General features: G+C 36.4%; 1 long non-coding RNA gene across 4 annotated transcripts in view; it reads left to right on the forward strand.

Moving 5' to 3' along the window:
* LOC106669208 overlaps nt 1–16307 on the forward strand; it is a 487453-nt gene that overhangs the window by 111605 nt on the left and 359541 nt on the right. For all 4 annotated transcript variants that reach the window (XR_002910358.1, XR_001340901.2, XR_002910357.1 and 1 more), the window contains exon 2: nt 9031–9064. This is a non-coding gene — a long non-coding RNA (uncharacterized LOC106669208). The remainder of the gene's footprint in view (nt 1–9030; nt 9065–16307) is intronic.

Consider the following 16307-nt stretch of genomic DNA (forward strand, 5'->3'; position numbering starts at 1 on the left):
AGGCCATATAGTCGGAGGTGGCGGTTATTTAAGACCAACGTAGCCTTTGAATGTAATAGTTGGCAAGAAAGGGACAATGAACCTGTTGTTCCTATCGGAATGCTCCCTCAATTCACTTGCTCTATGAACCGGTTTTCGCCCTCGCTCTTCTCTATGAAGAACCGACTGACAGGTGTCCATTTCCATAATTGATGTATGAGGAGATGTAACCAAAGTTACGATACGTAGCACAGTAGCCCAGAGATGGCAAAACCTATTTTTAATATTTTAGTTTTGCCCAAAGAATATTATTTGTATTTATCATCATTGTTACTTTTTATCAAGGGGTCGTCGAGGGAAAAAGAAAACTGTTTAGTGTTGGACAAACATTATATTTTCCAACTTATCTGGGAGTTACCATGTAATTTAAAAATTGCGAATTACATTTTTTTAAATTGTTCTGTCTGTATTTCGTATTTGTATCCCCTTATGATGATTCCAAGAGAGCAGAAACTTTGGAAAATATTGTTAATTTTGTAAATTGTTTGTAAACAATCCAAAAGAGTTCTTCCCTGGCCGACTCTTCCATGAAAAAAAATAACAAGACCAGTAATTTATATTTAGTTTATTAGTTGTATTATTGTGTTTGGGTGTCGTTTTTCTTGTATATAAGTTTTACCCATAAGTGTGCAATTTCTAAAACAAAAGTTGGTTATGTTTTTATGACTCTTATTATACCACCAAATTAATAATGCACTATATTTGTTCATACTTAACGATATTGTGGGACCACAGTCCAAATGTCACGTGTGCATATAAAGGTGATTTTTTTTTAGGTTTTATCTTTTCTTATGATTATATAATTTATGAATATTATTTGTTCACAAATAAACAATATACTATAATGAAAACATATGACTGATTTTTAATATTAGATAATTATTCAGAAATCGTGAGATGCGGTCTGGTGTGATGTAGGTTTCAGAAAAACATTTTCTTTATCATGCCAACGTTTCGATCTTTATTAAGATCATCTTCAGGGCCTTGTGTTGTCTGCATTTCAGCCAAAAAGTTCTCTGGTTGATAGCCGATGCGAGTTTCTTCTCATTGTTGGCGATGTCCTTCAGAGTACAGAGCTGCGTGTCCATATGTAGTTGAAATTTGGTCATAGAATCCCATGTTCGTCGTTCTTCTCGTGTAGAAATGTGTGGTGATTAGTGACGATTAACGGTAACTAATCACCACATATTTCTACACGAGAAGAACGAAGAACATGGGATTCTATGTACAAATTTCAACACAAGGCCCTGAAGATGATCTCAATAAAGATCGAAACGTTGGCATGATAAAGAAAATGTTTTTCTGAAACCTACATCACACCAGACCGCATCTCACGATTTCTGAATAATTATCGATTAACGGTCACTAATCACCACACACTTTTAATATTAGATTTGAAGAAAATAGCTTTTTGCCGTTGACCTCTGGCAGTATATTTTACTTAGCCAAAGAAAACGTCATGGTACTGCAAATTTGACAGAAAAATAATCTATAAGATAAACAAACAATTATGAGAAATGTTTCGTTTCGTGTATTTGAAGTCAGACTGCGCTCTAGATCGTGACACCATTGATGAACTGTAGTTCGATTGGCCAAGTGGATGAATTTTGACCAAAATAAACTTCCGGTTATTCTTGAATGCCATAACTGATGTTTGCTCGGAAATCGTACAACTCGTCCTTCGTTGGATCCCACCAGTGAAACACAATTAAAAGAAAGATAATCACTTTTTCCAATGAATGATCACCCTATCAATAAAATACACGTTGCGCATTTAAATTTGTTTATTTTTGCATAGAAATTTTACAAGATGCCATAAATTTGTAGGCATAAAGAATGTTAGGGCTAATAGTTTTGTTTCATTTGTTGGATCGTTTATTTGTTCAACGCTACTGAATATCTTTCCTAATGGCAATCAGGTTAAAGTGATGAAAGATGTTAGTCATCCATACTTTTTTTAGGGACAGAATACACTACACTGGTTTCGCCAGTCCTCTCTTTCATCTTTTTTCTTTCTTGACAGTCTTTTTGTTAATGTTGTTAGTTTATTTTTCTTTTTTTTATCCCGTTACTAGACTCTCTGTTCCGCAGAGTCTCGTCATTTATAGCTAAAATAGCACAAATGCTCATAAAAACAAAGACAAGATAAAACATGGTAGATGGTTAGTATTCACACTATTTCAGTGTACTCAATATTCCTCAGGATAACTGGGGATATGTCCCCATCACTCGCTCAAATAAATTACGTTCTGTTCGTAACGACTACATTTACACTACCCCAGAATACTTGATATTTCGTGGGGTAATCAGGAATAAGCCCGTTCGTTCATACTAATAAATAGCTATTTGAGATCGAGAGATGGGGTCTGGTGTGACGTAGGTTTGAGAAAAATGTTTTCTTTATCGTGCCACCATTTCGATCTTTATTGAGATCATCTTCAGGGCCTGGGAATTATAAACATTGTTTAAATTTTTCACATACATTATGACAAGCCATTTCATAAAGGTCGCCAAAGCGACATAAACAATCAATAAGGCAGAGTTCCAACGATTGAGGAGGCAGACGAAAGGACGGCGGCAGGCCTAAGGGAGAGCCACGCTAGATTTGGAGTTACTCGGTCGCTTGCAACATTAGAAAGATGATAAAGTAAAAATAAAAGTGTGTGACGTTATCAAGACAAAAAAACTGCTAGTGAAGAATTATAGTGGAGTGGTGTTCGTTCATCAAGGTTCGTTACACTATACTATACAAATTGTCCAGTGAAAAGGAAATCAAAAAAGTAACTTTTTACTTTATTACTTTCCATCATAAGAAAATATTCCCTTTTCCTTACTAAATTAGTTGTAACCATTTATAAGATATATTCGATTCATTAATTTGTTATTAATATAAGAACCTTTTATTTTTAACGGGTACAGACTTAAAATTTTATTTCATTTTATAACCATATTAATCCCACAACGTTATAAATACACTCTCCCACAACGTTATAACATGTAGGATGTAAAAAACGTGAAAAACGTCTACCACAATTCATTCACAGCCTCCCGAATCTCTACTCGATATTTGTCGGGAAATTTGTAGATAATTCCCTCCATCTACGTTAAATTCATTACAATAAATGACGCATATCACTATATCCGTACTATATAGTCAAGTAATACCCGCCACGCATGAGGGCTTAACGTCCAACAGTTCGGTTTCGCGGAACAGGGGTCGTCTATTGTTATTTTATCTCGGTTCACGTTTAATTTTATGTTTATTTGTTCTTCGATTTTCATTTTGTGCCGTCGATTTTCCGATTTGTTAAAAAAAAAATTAAAAAATATGTATATATATTAAATATTATTATAATGTAGCTATATATATTATATTAAATTTACTCAAAAGCAGCATAATCAATTGGTCAGTTCATCAATTAGTCTTTAATTAAATTGGTGAAAATGCATCCAAAAGTAGCCAGATTAGTAGCGTGAATTTGTTTACCCGTTGAAACAGTAATTAGTATCTTAGAGAACCCTCTAATCACTTTTAGATCCCTTAATCTGAATATGCAGTTTTATATTTTTATTCACAATTAAACCTTTATCTTGTAATCTTTCGTTGTAGGACGATAAGAAAATATCTATCCTGTTAATGATAATTGAGAGGTTATTTTTAATTTGCTCTAATACTGAAACGTTACCATTTTACCTTCCCTTTGTAGATATAAACGAAACATTCTTCATGAGCGAACATGAAAGTACGAAATCATCTCTTGATCCTTTCACACAAGGGCGATCAAAGGAATGCAAAGTGAAAATATCGTATTTGTTTGTTCAAATCGTCCGGTATTAAACTACTTTTGCGGGACGGTGGTTAGTGATGAATTCGATGTAACATCATGGAAATTTCTAACAGCAGTTGGCTTACTGTTTCACGGAACATATTTTACATACTTTTGTACTTCCCAGCCTGATGCTTTCCATCGATCATTTTATATATGCAATATCCCGTTTTAAGAACGGTTTACGAAATTTGACTCGTTGAATTTTTTTCTCCCTTGGAAACGCCAGAGTCTGCTGTTTGGTGTATGAAGAATAAAGTGATGCTTTAAGACCCGGGGCCGGACGGCTTTCCATTTATGGGGCCGGTTGCATCACACCACACTTGCCTTCGGGCAAAGGTTAAGAGGAGTCTATTCACAAGCGGCTCCTCCTCAGCCCAGGGAATATTGTAGTATCTTTCAAAGTCGAAAGGTCGAGAGGAAATTATCCTAACCAAGGCGTCACGCGGAAGGGAAAAAACATTGTTCACGCTGCTTTCCCGTAGCGAATTCGGTTTAGAAAGGCACCTATAGTCAGTTTTTCGACCGAACTTTCTAGACGTGAAAATTTTCTTTTTCACCAGCTGAGAGATTTTGAAATGACTTGGCGCGACTAACAAGAGGACGACTGGTTGGTGTGTCACGGGTTTGTACCAAAATTTTTTCGTGATTCTACACTCCAAAATATCGGACACTTACGCACCACTTCTTGTGAATAGACCCTGGTTTCGCCAATTTTTTTTTTTTTTTTTTGAAAATTGCATTTTACAGGTTGTTTAATATTTTCATTTCACCGACCTTAACATTCCCTTCGTCAAAGAGTTGATCCGTTTGCTCTCCTTCTAGTTTCACTACAATCTTTCAACCCATCCTAACCTAATGATCAAGCCCACTGCTTGCTTCAAACGTTTTTATTTATAAAAAAGTTTTTATTATAAAAAAATTATTATAAAAATTATCTCAGCTTCTCAATATTTTGCTATTGAGTGAAAAGTTTCCATCAAACTTTCCTCTTTGGCCAAGAAGAAATTGTATATTTTAAATATAAAAATGTGATGCTGCTAGTATGCATGGGGGTCCTAGAAATGAAGTTATATTAATAGTTAAGTCGAAAAGAATTGTAGAACAGTTTAAATTTTACGAGCCACAAGGGCTTTATTTACTGATCACAATGCTAACAGTATACTTTACAATTTTGTGCGATATGACTCGGAAAGATCAACAAAATTTGTTAGATAAGCAGGCCGGCAGGTGGTCAGAAGGCGTGCACATGGCTGTGTTTTGTCGGTAAACTCTATAAAGTTCAGTTTGCACGAAAAGCCTTTCTGATTTCGCACGATCACTGATAGCGAAGAGGGTGTATACAAATCCAGATATTGCGAGAACACGCAGTTAATATTCCTTATTACTAATTTTTTACTTTAGCAATTAAAGTAGTAAAGATGTCCAAACACTCATTCCTTTAACTTTAATTTATTTTTCATTTGTTTGTCGTATTTGTTGCCAATCCTCTAAGGTGGCATATTTTATTAATATTGCAATTACATAGTTACACAGGCAGCTAATTTTGCGTCCTTAAATTTTTATTTCACTCCAATAAATCATGCGGGTCGTAGTGTCTGAGTCCTCTGGTAAGGGTTTCGACGTCTATGCCTTTAATGGTGAGCTTTATTAATGGTTATTTACTTTAAAACTTTAATATAGGAAAATAACTATAGAGGAGCACAGACAAAAAAAATCATCCTCAGTGTACGAAATGCCAAAAATGTGGCCATACCCGGGCATATGTCTACCACCTGCCTAAATGCGACAAGTATGCTGGATCTCTCCCTTATTCCGACTGCGTAAAAGTCCGACCGCCCTTACCCGCCACAACTACGTAGGCAGACCAACACAGATCCCTCAGCCGTTACTTCTCCACCAACCAGGACACCGAAAGCAGCATACAGGAAAATGACAACGTATTGCGAACCAAAATAAGAACCAACGGCCGATACCATCAGACCTCATCTACAGCCCTCCATAGGTCGATCACCAATTAGCAACGATCCACACTGGACAACTGCTCAGCTACGCCAAAGTGGCAGGTGTCAGACCAACCATTCTTACCCCCACTCCAGACTCAACTCCACTAACAATATCATGACCCTTCTCACTTCCTTCTTAAACGACTTTAAACCTTTAATTACCCAACTAATATTCTTTCTTACAACCCTTGTATCCGAATTACTTTCTAAACTTAACGGATGATCCCTCCAAGGACCTCACAGTTTTTCTTAATAAACCACACTTGGACTGGAAACACTAATAAATGATAGAAATATTGTCGTATTACTACTAACAGAAACACAATACTTTCACATAAACGGATTCACGACTTAGAAAAGATTATCTCTCTGAAGCACCTTTCAACAAACCTCAATCTCTATTTCCCTCTCCTAGTTCCGATCATTTTGTCAGCAGTGTACTGTACTCACTCTGTCCCTATATACTATCTCGACTTTGATTCGATTTTCCGACATCTAGGTTCCCGATTTATCGCCGGGGGCGACTTTAACGCCAATTTTTCTGCATGGGGCAGCAGAACCACAAATTCCCGTGGCCGACTCCTAAACAACGTTCTCGCCCTTCTCAATTCCACTTTCTAATTTCCTGATGAACCAACTTATTGGACCATTGATTAAAACCGCAGTCCCGATTTGCTAGATTTTTCAGTGACACCTAGTGCATGTTCTTCTTTCCCTCTAGCCAATCTTTCAACGATCTATACTTAGAACACCCTCCTGTGCTCCTCACTCTCGATACAACTCCCGTTCATAAACCTTCCAGACCATCTTTAAACAACAATTAAGTAAACTATTTCAACATATCCTTAACAATACCTTAAACCTAACCATTCCCTAAAACATAGTAACCAACTAGAACAAGCTGTGAGTTTCCTCACAAGCAAAATCCAACACGCCGCGCAACTATTGCTTTCTCCTCCAAACCATCATAAGTTTTCTCCGAATTTCCATCTTCCTGAACATAATCAATTTCTTTGAGCATCGATTAGTTCGTGCAGTACACTTGTCTAGCTTCTTTTCTTTATCAGTTTCCTCCAGATGGCAAACAAAGGTTGACTGGTGAACATTAAGCTCTTCCGCAATTTCCCGTGTTGTCTTACATATGAATTTTTTTCAATCAACTTTTTGAGTTGGTCGTCCACGATGGAAGGCCTACCGCGACCTTCGAGATCGAAATCCAAGTTAAAATCTCTGAAACCGTCGCTGCACAATGCATTCGCTAATGCTTCCCTCCCGCCAAAATGTATTGATGTTACGCGCGGTTTGGGCAGCACTTCCCCAGAGTTTAAAATCGTACAAATAAATTTGAAGAAAATATAGTTTGGACATATTTAATTTCGCTGATCCTCACTCTTATAAAATTCAATATAAACTAAAATGTTTTGCATAAAAGATAACAGTTAAAAATATTTATTATAATTCATAAATTAGATGTATTTGAGTATGTACCTTTGTTTACATGACATGCACCTGCGAAAATAAGGCAAACTTTCAAAATCTGCTTTTTTACCTGTGTCAGCTCCTTTCCGACCACCTTTCTACAGTTTTTACTCCCCATTCCGATTTGAATGTCACTTCACACTCAGATCATATCAATGAATTCCTTGACGCCCCTCTCCCTTTTGCTCTACCACTTAAGCCCATCCGCCCCGCTTGTCTCAGATTCTCCGCCTTTCGGAAAGGAAACCTCGGGCCGCGATCTTTTTACCCCTAAAATCTACCCAAAAAAGCAATAATGTACATTACATTTATATACAATGCAACATTTTGCTCAGCCTATTTCCCCATCTATTGGAAAATATCTTTAATAACCCCAATATCAAAACCACACAAATCCTCCTGTGCCCCATCCAGTTATAGACCAATGAGCAATCTTCTTATTTTATTCAAAACTTTGAACGACTCCTCCCTCAAACTATCCCTCCGCCCTAAATCGCTAACCCAAATTCTTAAACGATCATCCCACCTTTTATAATCTTGCACGTCTGTCTAATACGACGATGGTCTCGTGATCTTCTATCTTAACCTACCCAATTAAATTTAACCCCATCCAATTAAATTTAACCCTACCCTATTAAATTTAACCCACTCAATCAAATAAAAGAGAGTTCCAGCACTTCTTGATTTCTCTACCCTTTGTCTCCTCGTCTGAAAAATCAGCCAGATTTGTATATAACTAAACTATTTGCTAAATGTACATTTTGTACAGATACCAATAATAAATTTAAAAAACTATATGGTCTACAGATTTCCACTCCTATTTTCATTTTGAGGCCATCAGCAAGATGCCATGAGTTCACATGGGCTTGAGGAAGTAATAGCTTACTTACAATGGTATATTGTTACCAGTGAACATCAAAATTCTTGACGCATTTTTTACGTGGGTTTCCCATCAGAAGCGTGTATCTATTGCCATACCAACTTTCGTGGTACTTTCCTGGTTTTTTGGGTGTACAGTGTAGACGCAAATACTCCGCCTTGTAACACTCCGTCCTGGATCAGTTTGAGTTCTGAATGTACGTCTTCTTGCTTAATTCCGAAAGACAGGTCAGGAGGTAGGATTGTATACGCTTTCAGCAGTTGGTTGGAATGGAATATCTTATCTTATCTATGAGAAATTCGACAAACCAGACTTTATTGAATACTTGGGCCACATGTAGAAAAACAGCTACACATTTTTTTTATTTAAAGGGATCGAGTCAATAAATGGCATTAGTAGTTTATTTTATTTTTTTTTAGAACACATTGGCAGTAGCGTAATTGGCCTGTATGATCCGAGCTCATACGTCGGTTTAATGATTTAATCATCATGATGACATCATTGATCTTACAGTTTTTAGGAGACCGTTTAGCCTGAAAATTGCATCGAAGATCCTGGTCATGTGATGGTAGCTTTCTTAAACAACGCCCCGTCAATCAGACCAGTAATCAGGCCTTATCCAGGGCTCTTTTTAAGGTTGACTTCAGAATGATAATGCCAAAGATTCTTTCTTCCGTATATTATTTTTCTGTTTGGTTGATTTATAATTCTCTTTATTACATTTCTTAGATTATTATCATTTCACTACTCCTATGTAAGCTCTTTGGACTTTTAAATTTAACTTTTTTTTCCTTTTCAGGTGAAAAGCACATCGGGGCATAACCTCACTGAAAGTAAGTGGCACCTAAGAAAAAGCTAAGGTTTGAAATCTCAATGAAAACTATCAGTCGGATATGTGGTAAGCGATTTCTTCGTGTCATTATTTCTTATTTAATTTTTGAAAAGGTTCTGCTGTCTACAATATTGAAAAATTATTGATTGGTGCTTAGTACTCACAGTTGCCCACTTAGGAGCAATATTTTCTCTTCCAAATGAAATGGAGTTATAGTCTAGTATAAAAAGGAAAAAAAATATCACAAGATATCAATCGTTTCATGACTTAGAACTAATGTAATCACATGACAATTAGAGGTCAATTTATACTCGCACGACTGGACTAGATTTAATCAAGAAATAAAAACCTCCATTGTTGAGAATCAGATTTGGATATAAATTATATTCTTCTAACTCATAACTAGAAAATCCTTAGAGTAAACGTTGCTCAACTCAATATGCGACAAAAACTGTAACTATATGAAACAATGGTCCAGGACTCTTGCATCGAGGAAGTTATACTGTAAACACTGACCAGGTATCTCATACTTCCAGTTAAATTTGAAGTGCCTACGATTCGCTAATTAAGCTTTAACACTTTTCTAAATTGGCCTTCTCTCAGTCAAGTACATAATTTATTATGTTTAAGTTTTTTATTTAAATTAGTTTTACAAATTTCTAGTTTATGCCCACTTAAATATCGGCGTACACAAGTGCAAACTCCTCGCTATTTCATTCATATTTAACGCGAGCTTCACAAAACAAAGGCATTACCGCAATTGCCTTTAGGAATTGATATGTTTATTTATTCATTAAATCTAAGAAAGCCTAGAAAGTAAAGTCAGCCAAGGTTCATGAATGATGTTCTACTTTTTGATTTTAGTCCAAGTCTGGTTTTATCTTTCGAGGATGCACTTTCATTTCTTGTGTATTGATTTTATCGTCCTTTATTCTTCATTGTTAGTTCTATGCTAATGATTTTACATTAGTTTTTTTACATTTACAAATAGTTAAATGACATTCTTATTTCTGTCAGATGAATGTATATACTGTATGTTATATGGTTAAATGTCAATACTGCTAAGGTGGAGTCATTAAATAAATCGTAGTTCAGTGTCAACAGAACTCGGTTTCTACGTTGACTCTTCCTTGCGCCATTCACATTTTTGTGATTTTATTCTAAATCACATAGTTTATTAAATCTAGGATTGTTAATGTTGGTTACTTTGTCATGGAACAGTTGTAACACCGCACACGATTTGCGCGATGAACCCATCAATCAATTTTAACCATGGATATATTTTCCGGATGGATGCATATTTTTAAGGTCATATTCGCTTCATCGATTCCAATTTACCGGGGAGAGCACATTTGTTGGGTTAGGTTATGATCCGATGGTTAGGCTTACGATTATTGTTAGATTAGGTTAGGATAATGGTTACGGCAGTGTTACATTTGGTTTAGGCCTTGGTTAGGTTTGTGTTAGTGTTAGGGTTACGGTTATAGTTATGTTTAGAATTATGCTTATACTAGGTTAAAATATCAAAAGGAAGTAACATTAATAATAGCAATGGTATAGAGTATGCCTTATGATTATGGTTAGGGAGGTGCAGATATGATTCTGGTTAGAGTTATGTCAAGGTTGGATTTGGTTTAGGATATGATGTGGTTAGAACTCCAACTAGGATTATGGTTAAGTTAGGTTAGATAGAGTTAGGAGTATGGCTAGGTTAGGTTATGTGGAGTTTGTTTAGACGGACGGTTTAAGTTAGATATCCATGATTTAAGTTTGTACCGTGTATTGGTTTTTAAATTATAATGGTAACTAGACATTTCTCTCTATGTCTACCGAGCATTGAGCTTGAGCATTGACTCTACGTATCAATGATTGATTTAGTGTGAAGCGCAAATGTTTCAACGGGAGTTACTGCATAGGTCGTAGATTAATTACCCACGGTGTTTCAAGCTTTGTTTCAAGCTCAAGGAACCATATAATTAGGAATATAAACGACGGTATTGTACAGTCTATCTTTAAAGGAAGATGTGAGCTATCTGAACTACAGTGACCATGGCAAAAGATTGAATCATAGGCAAGGTGTCACATATTGAGTACAAGAAGAAAAATATTATTTGGGAACCCAAATTTTACCTACATCCCAAAGAAGACCTTAGAGACAGAGGTTACATAGACGCCTGACAGACAGCAGTAACCGCTGCCAGTGAATATATACATAATTCGTTATATATATATGAATAAACATTGTATAGTATAACATTGTATTTCAAAAAGCAATTGAAACTAGAACCGAGGATCTGTCTTTGACCGTGTCAGCGCATTAACCGATGCGGCGTCTTCATATCCTTATATAGCATAATATAGGTTCTATTCCTGATAAGTTCTAACATATGGAAGCTGATCATGTTTCTTATGATTTTTTACGCAGTAGAAACTTAAGAAACAAAGCGACGCAAGTCGTATCGTCAGTTCATTCATTGTTTTGAACTATTTATGAACAATTCTATTGCAACTATGAAATTCCATATAAAAATCGTGCGCCTCTCCAACCTCCGGTTGTATTTAAATGGTCACTCAGTCAGAAATATGAAAAATTAGTTTAGGATTCGTTGGAAACCGATTAACGGTCGTACCGTTTGTTCCCCACCGCATGTTGTCTTATTTATGACAGCATTGACTGACACAGGTGGTAGGTAGACTGTACCTTTTATAACAGCTCTTCTCGCCCTCTGGGCATGAATAAAAAATTAAACGGATCTTTTAGAATTCACGGCATTGGGAAGAGGGCCACAATTCCTGAGAAAGCCGGAAAGGTGGTTGTGAAGCGTAGGACGCCAGCCATGGTGGGCTGGGCAACGAAATAATAGGCCTCAGGGGAATTTATCAAGCCTCGGTTAGAGAGCCCCTTTAATCATAGTAAATAAAATACATCATTGGTATTTATTCGGTATTCAAGGGTGTTAAAATACCAATTCTCATACCGTAATCATGAAAAGAGGTCTCTTGCCCAAAGATTGGCTTATTTGTACAATATACTTTTGAAAAATGATAATATGCATTTTAGGATTTTAAACCAAAATTAAGAAAAGTGAACTTTACCGTTTTATTCAATTTACCAAAACCTTTTTTTATTATTTGTTTGACCACCTTATTAGCCAGATTTCGTCGGGTATATTATTTTTACTGATATTTCATAGTAATTCATAGATAAAGGAAAAATTATTCTTCAATTAACATGACACAGACCACTTAACCGATTTTGAGCGGATGCGTGCATGGGTGTGTGTGTGCACATATCCTATTATTGCAGGGTTTTCGACCTGTTAAATGGTTCATTCGAATGACCTCCCATTCATTTATTCGGGTCAACAACTTCTGAACATGTTATCAGTCAACTTTTAGCGCGGTCCAACAAAAATGCTTCCTAAAAATCATTTAGAAAATTTCAGATTTCGCTATAAGTCTTATAATGATGTTAAACAATTCAAAACTATATAAATTCAGTTTTACTGAAACTTCGGTAAAGATGCAATGACACAACTTGCGATAACCAAGCTAAATAATGAATTTATGTCTAGACTTATTACTTGTATAATGCATGTTTGTTTTTGGACGGACTTGTTTAATCTAGATAGCTGTTATCAGAAAATTAAGCCAAATAATTTTCAACGTTCTATTTAAAACAAACATATTTTGCCGCGAGTTAGCTAGAAAGGTGAATGGAAAGCTACACTTTTTTTTAGTCAAACCGTTATGTTATATTGATTAAACAAAATTAAACTCAAAAATGATAATTCACTTCAAGTCTATATCATTTATATGAACTTATTTATTTCATTAATTATTGGTTTGAGATTGGAGGTGTATAGCACATATAACCCCGTGGAGACAGGGATTTATACAGACAATAAACTATACTGGAATTTTGCGGACCGTATCTTCAAGACGCACTTCCACGACCGTACAGAGGTTGATTAAACATTAGAATAAAAGCAATTGATTACGTAGACTCTCAACACCATAAAATTCCTTTTCAAACTTTAATGATTTACCAACTTTACTAAATACTTCATTTTGCCTTGATCTGAATTATCTTGTAAATTACACTCTGTGCAAGAAAAATGTGCACATTGCACATTTAACCTAACATGTAATTGCGATAAAATGGTGTGAAAACCAAAAGGTTGGATTACATAACTCATCAAAAAGCCAAAAATCTGCAATAGGAGAAACAAAACAATTAACAAAAAGAGCTGGAGAATAATAAAATGTAACAGATCATCGTCAAACATAAACAACTTGACAACGGTAAACCTCATACCTTCAGAACAGATATATCGTCAATATAGGTAGAAATCGCACTGGGTCACGTTTTGGGTCCGCCTATACCCCGGGTCTTATACACTTCTCAAACATTAATTGTTTTTTCACCATCGCATTCGCTCCGAGTGCAGAAGGACCTAGTAAGTGACCTAGCACACATTCAGTATGTGTTCACCGACTCGCAGACCATTATCAATTTCAATAATTAAAGTTTTATTACAGTTACAATTATTTTCATAAGATATGGAATAATTCCAAAGCCTTGTCATTAATGTTATAAATACATTAGTTTTCACATTGAAAGAATGATGGATACATTCATTTTGAAGTCCTTCCTTTCGGATCGCTGGTTTAAGATGAGAATAGGCAGAGATTTGTAGAAAGCCGACTTTGTCAGCAAGAAAGGGTTAAACCACACCTTCAATATTTAACACAGCTGATATGCCTATCCACCCGAAGACCCAAATTGCAACTTTGGCGGACGACCCCGTCATCCTCTCCTTTCACTCTAATATAGTAGCCAAAGCACTCCCAGAAGACATTCGTACGGCAAGTTAAATGAGGGAGAGTTATCACACGATGTTGAATAAGGTAATCCAAATCCTTGGGTTCTGTTTGGACAGCAGACTTGGATGGAACTCACACAGTACTGAAAAGCCAAAACTTAACAATTGTCAGAACAAAGACGTATCTGAGTCGGATAGATGGTTCATACAAACCATACAATATGCAAAGAATCCATTCCTTTCAACCCAAAGTCCTCCGTAGCATCCTACGTTACTAACCATGCATAAAAACGGTCTCCTCGTGATCAACCTGATAATAATAGCGTTCCATAACGTCCAATTTCCTGTTCTGTCCCAGAAGAATTCTCAGTTCTTACATACATGGAATTAATTTATACTTTAGAAAAAAGTTTTTTTTTAAGCAGGTGAATTTCTATCATGCGTGAGAATGAGCTCTTGTCAAAAGGCGTTAGCTTGTAATTGGGTTAACCCAGTCATTTTGTTTTTACCGCGGAGAAATGGAAAGGTTTTGTATATTTGTCGGTTCAGGATCTACGACAAAAGGCGCAACTGTTAATTATTATGTTCTTTCCTTTTACTCTGACGGTTATTCATAAAGGCGGATAAAGGTCTTAAGCGGGAAAACCAATAAATATCAAAACAACGACGGTGTGAGGCATATTATTAAAAATTAAGAACCCATTTTATGAAACGGATAAATTATCAAGGGTTTCGTGACGCTCTCCGTCCGAAAAATCGTGCTGGCAATGCAAATCATTATAAGGCCTAGATTCAGGGTTTGACGGCAGGTTCAGGCCATGGGAGCAGGGAGAGGTGTAATGGTCCTTCTTACCTTATGGGCGCAGAATGTCTCAAGCACGACATTTTCAGTTCGGCCACGTAACGACCTGCCGCGTTGTAGAGAGAGGTATAACGAGGCTCTAATGTTAGATATGAGGCTAAATGTTAATGTAAACGCTTAGAGGATATCGATTATCAAATATTATTTATAAAATGACGACAGGCGGCCTGTGTGTGCAATTACTACCTACAGTCACGCTTCAATCCATGCTCTTACGTGCTTAATATGTTTTTAATCCGTTTTGCTGTAAAAAGTGACGGTTTGTTTTCTCAACACTAGTTTTGATACGTTTGACAGTCACCTATTGCATACGTAGAACTAAAAAAGTACCCACATAAAGAATAAAAGTCAACAGAGATAACCTATGGGTCGTCGACTTTACTAAAATCAATAATGTTTTGAAACGTGACGTAACTACTGTTTAATCGTTTGATAATAATGATTCGTAAAACGAGAAAAGAGAGGGAGAAAATGAACTTTTCTGAAGCTTGCGGATTGCTGAAGATGTCGTAACTTCGTGCCCGAATTCATCGGGTCTCCGTCGTTCAGACCGAACGTTCAGACGGTTCATGAATAACTCGTAATATCTTATTATCAGGATTCGCAATTCGTTAAGCATAAGTGTTGCTTGTGCACAACAAGACTATAAGAAGATTATAAATAAAGAATTTGTTTAAATGTGTGGTGATTAGTGACCGTTAATCGATAATTATTCAGAAATCGTGAGATGCGGTCGCATCTCACGATTTCTGAATACTTTGTTTAAACTAAAGTCAGTAAACATTCCGCCAACCAAATTTGAATATTTTGTGTTTACTTCCCAAAAGTGATAGGAGTAGTAGGGTCCATATTTTATTAAATGAAGAATTAGTAAATTGTAAGATTTAGTACGTACTTTGACCACCGGTTATAAGATTCGAGATCATTACTCTTGAGGAAGACCACTTTCCAAGGTGCAATGGGTCTTCTCCCCTTTATTCCGCTGCAAGGGCGTGTTCAGATACTCCGACGACAATATCTGCCAGCATATGTGGTGCAGGTGTTTCAAACGCTTTCACCTACTGGGAAGATGTGGTTGTTTGGCAAACTCAGATTCAGGCTAAGCTAATATATGTGCCCGTACAAGCAAGTTCCCCGGACTAAGAACATCAAATTCTCCCTAATAATCGGGATGAATAGCACTATACAGTGCCGGGGGGCGTCGGTGGCCGCTACGGTTTAGGCGTTGACACGGCGCTCATCACTGTAAGGTGAAGGTCCTGGGTTCGAATCCAGCGGCCCTGCATTGCACTTACAAATGGGCTTTTTTTTTCAAAAACACCGGCACCCCGAGGGTTTATATGACGTCTGCTGTTGCGAACCCTCGTAAACAAATAAAAAATAAAATGAAATAAAATTATACCTGCTTATTATAAAAAATTATACTTGCCCTGCTATTTGGGACTGCATCGATATGAATAACGGTGAGTAGTGACCGTTAGTCGATAATTATTCATATGAATAACGTACAATATTTCTCGCAAGTAAGTGAAGTATCCATAATGAGGCGGTATAAT

This window comes from Cimex lectularius, unplaced genomic scaffold (genome assembly GCF_000648675.2).
Source record: "Cimex lectularius strain Harlan isolate CLEC.00 unplaced genomic scaffold, Clec_2.1 scaffold213, whole genome shotgun sequence".
In the NCBI taxonomy this organism is placed as follows: domain Eukaryota; kingdom Metazoa; phylum Arthropoda; class Insecta; order Hemiptera; family Cimicidae; genus Cimex; species Cimex lectularius.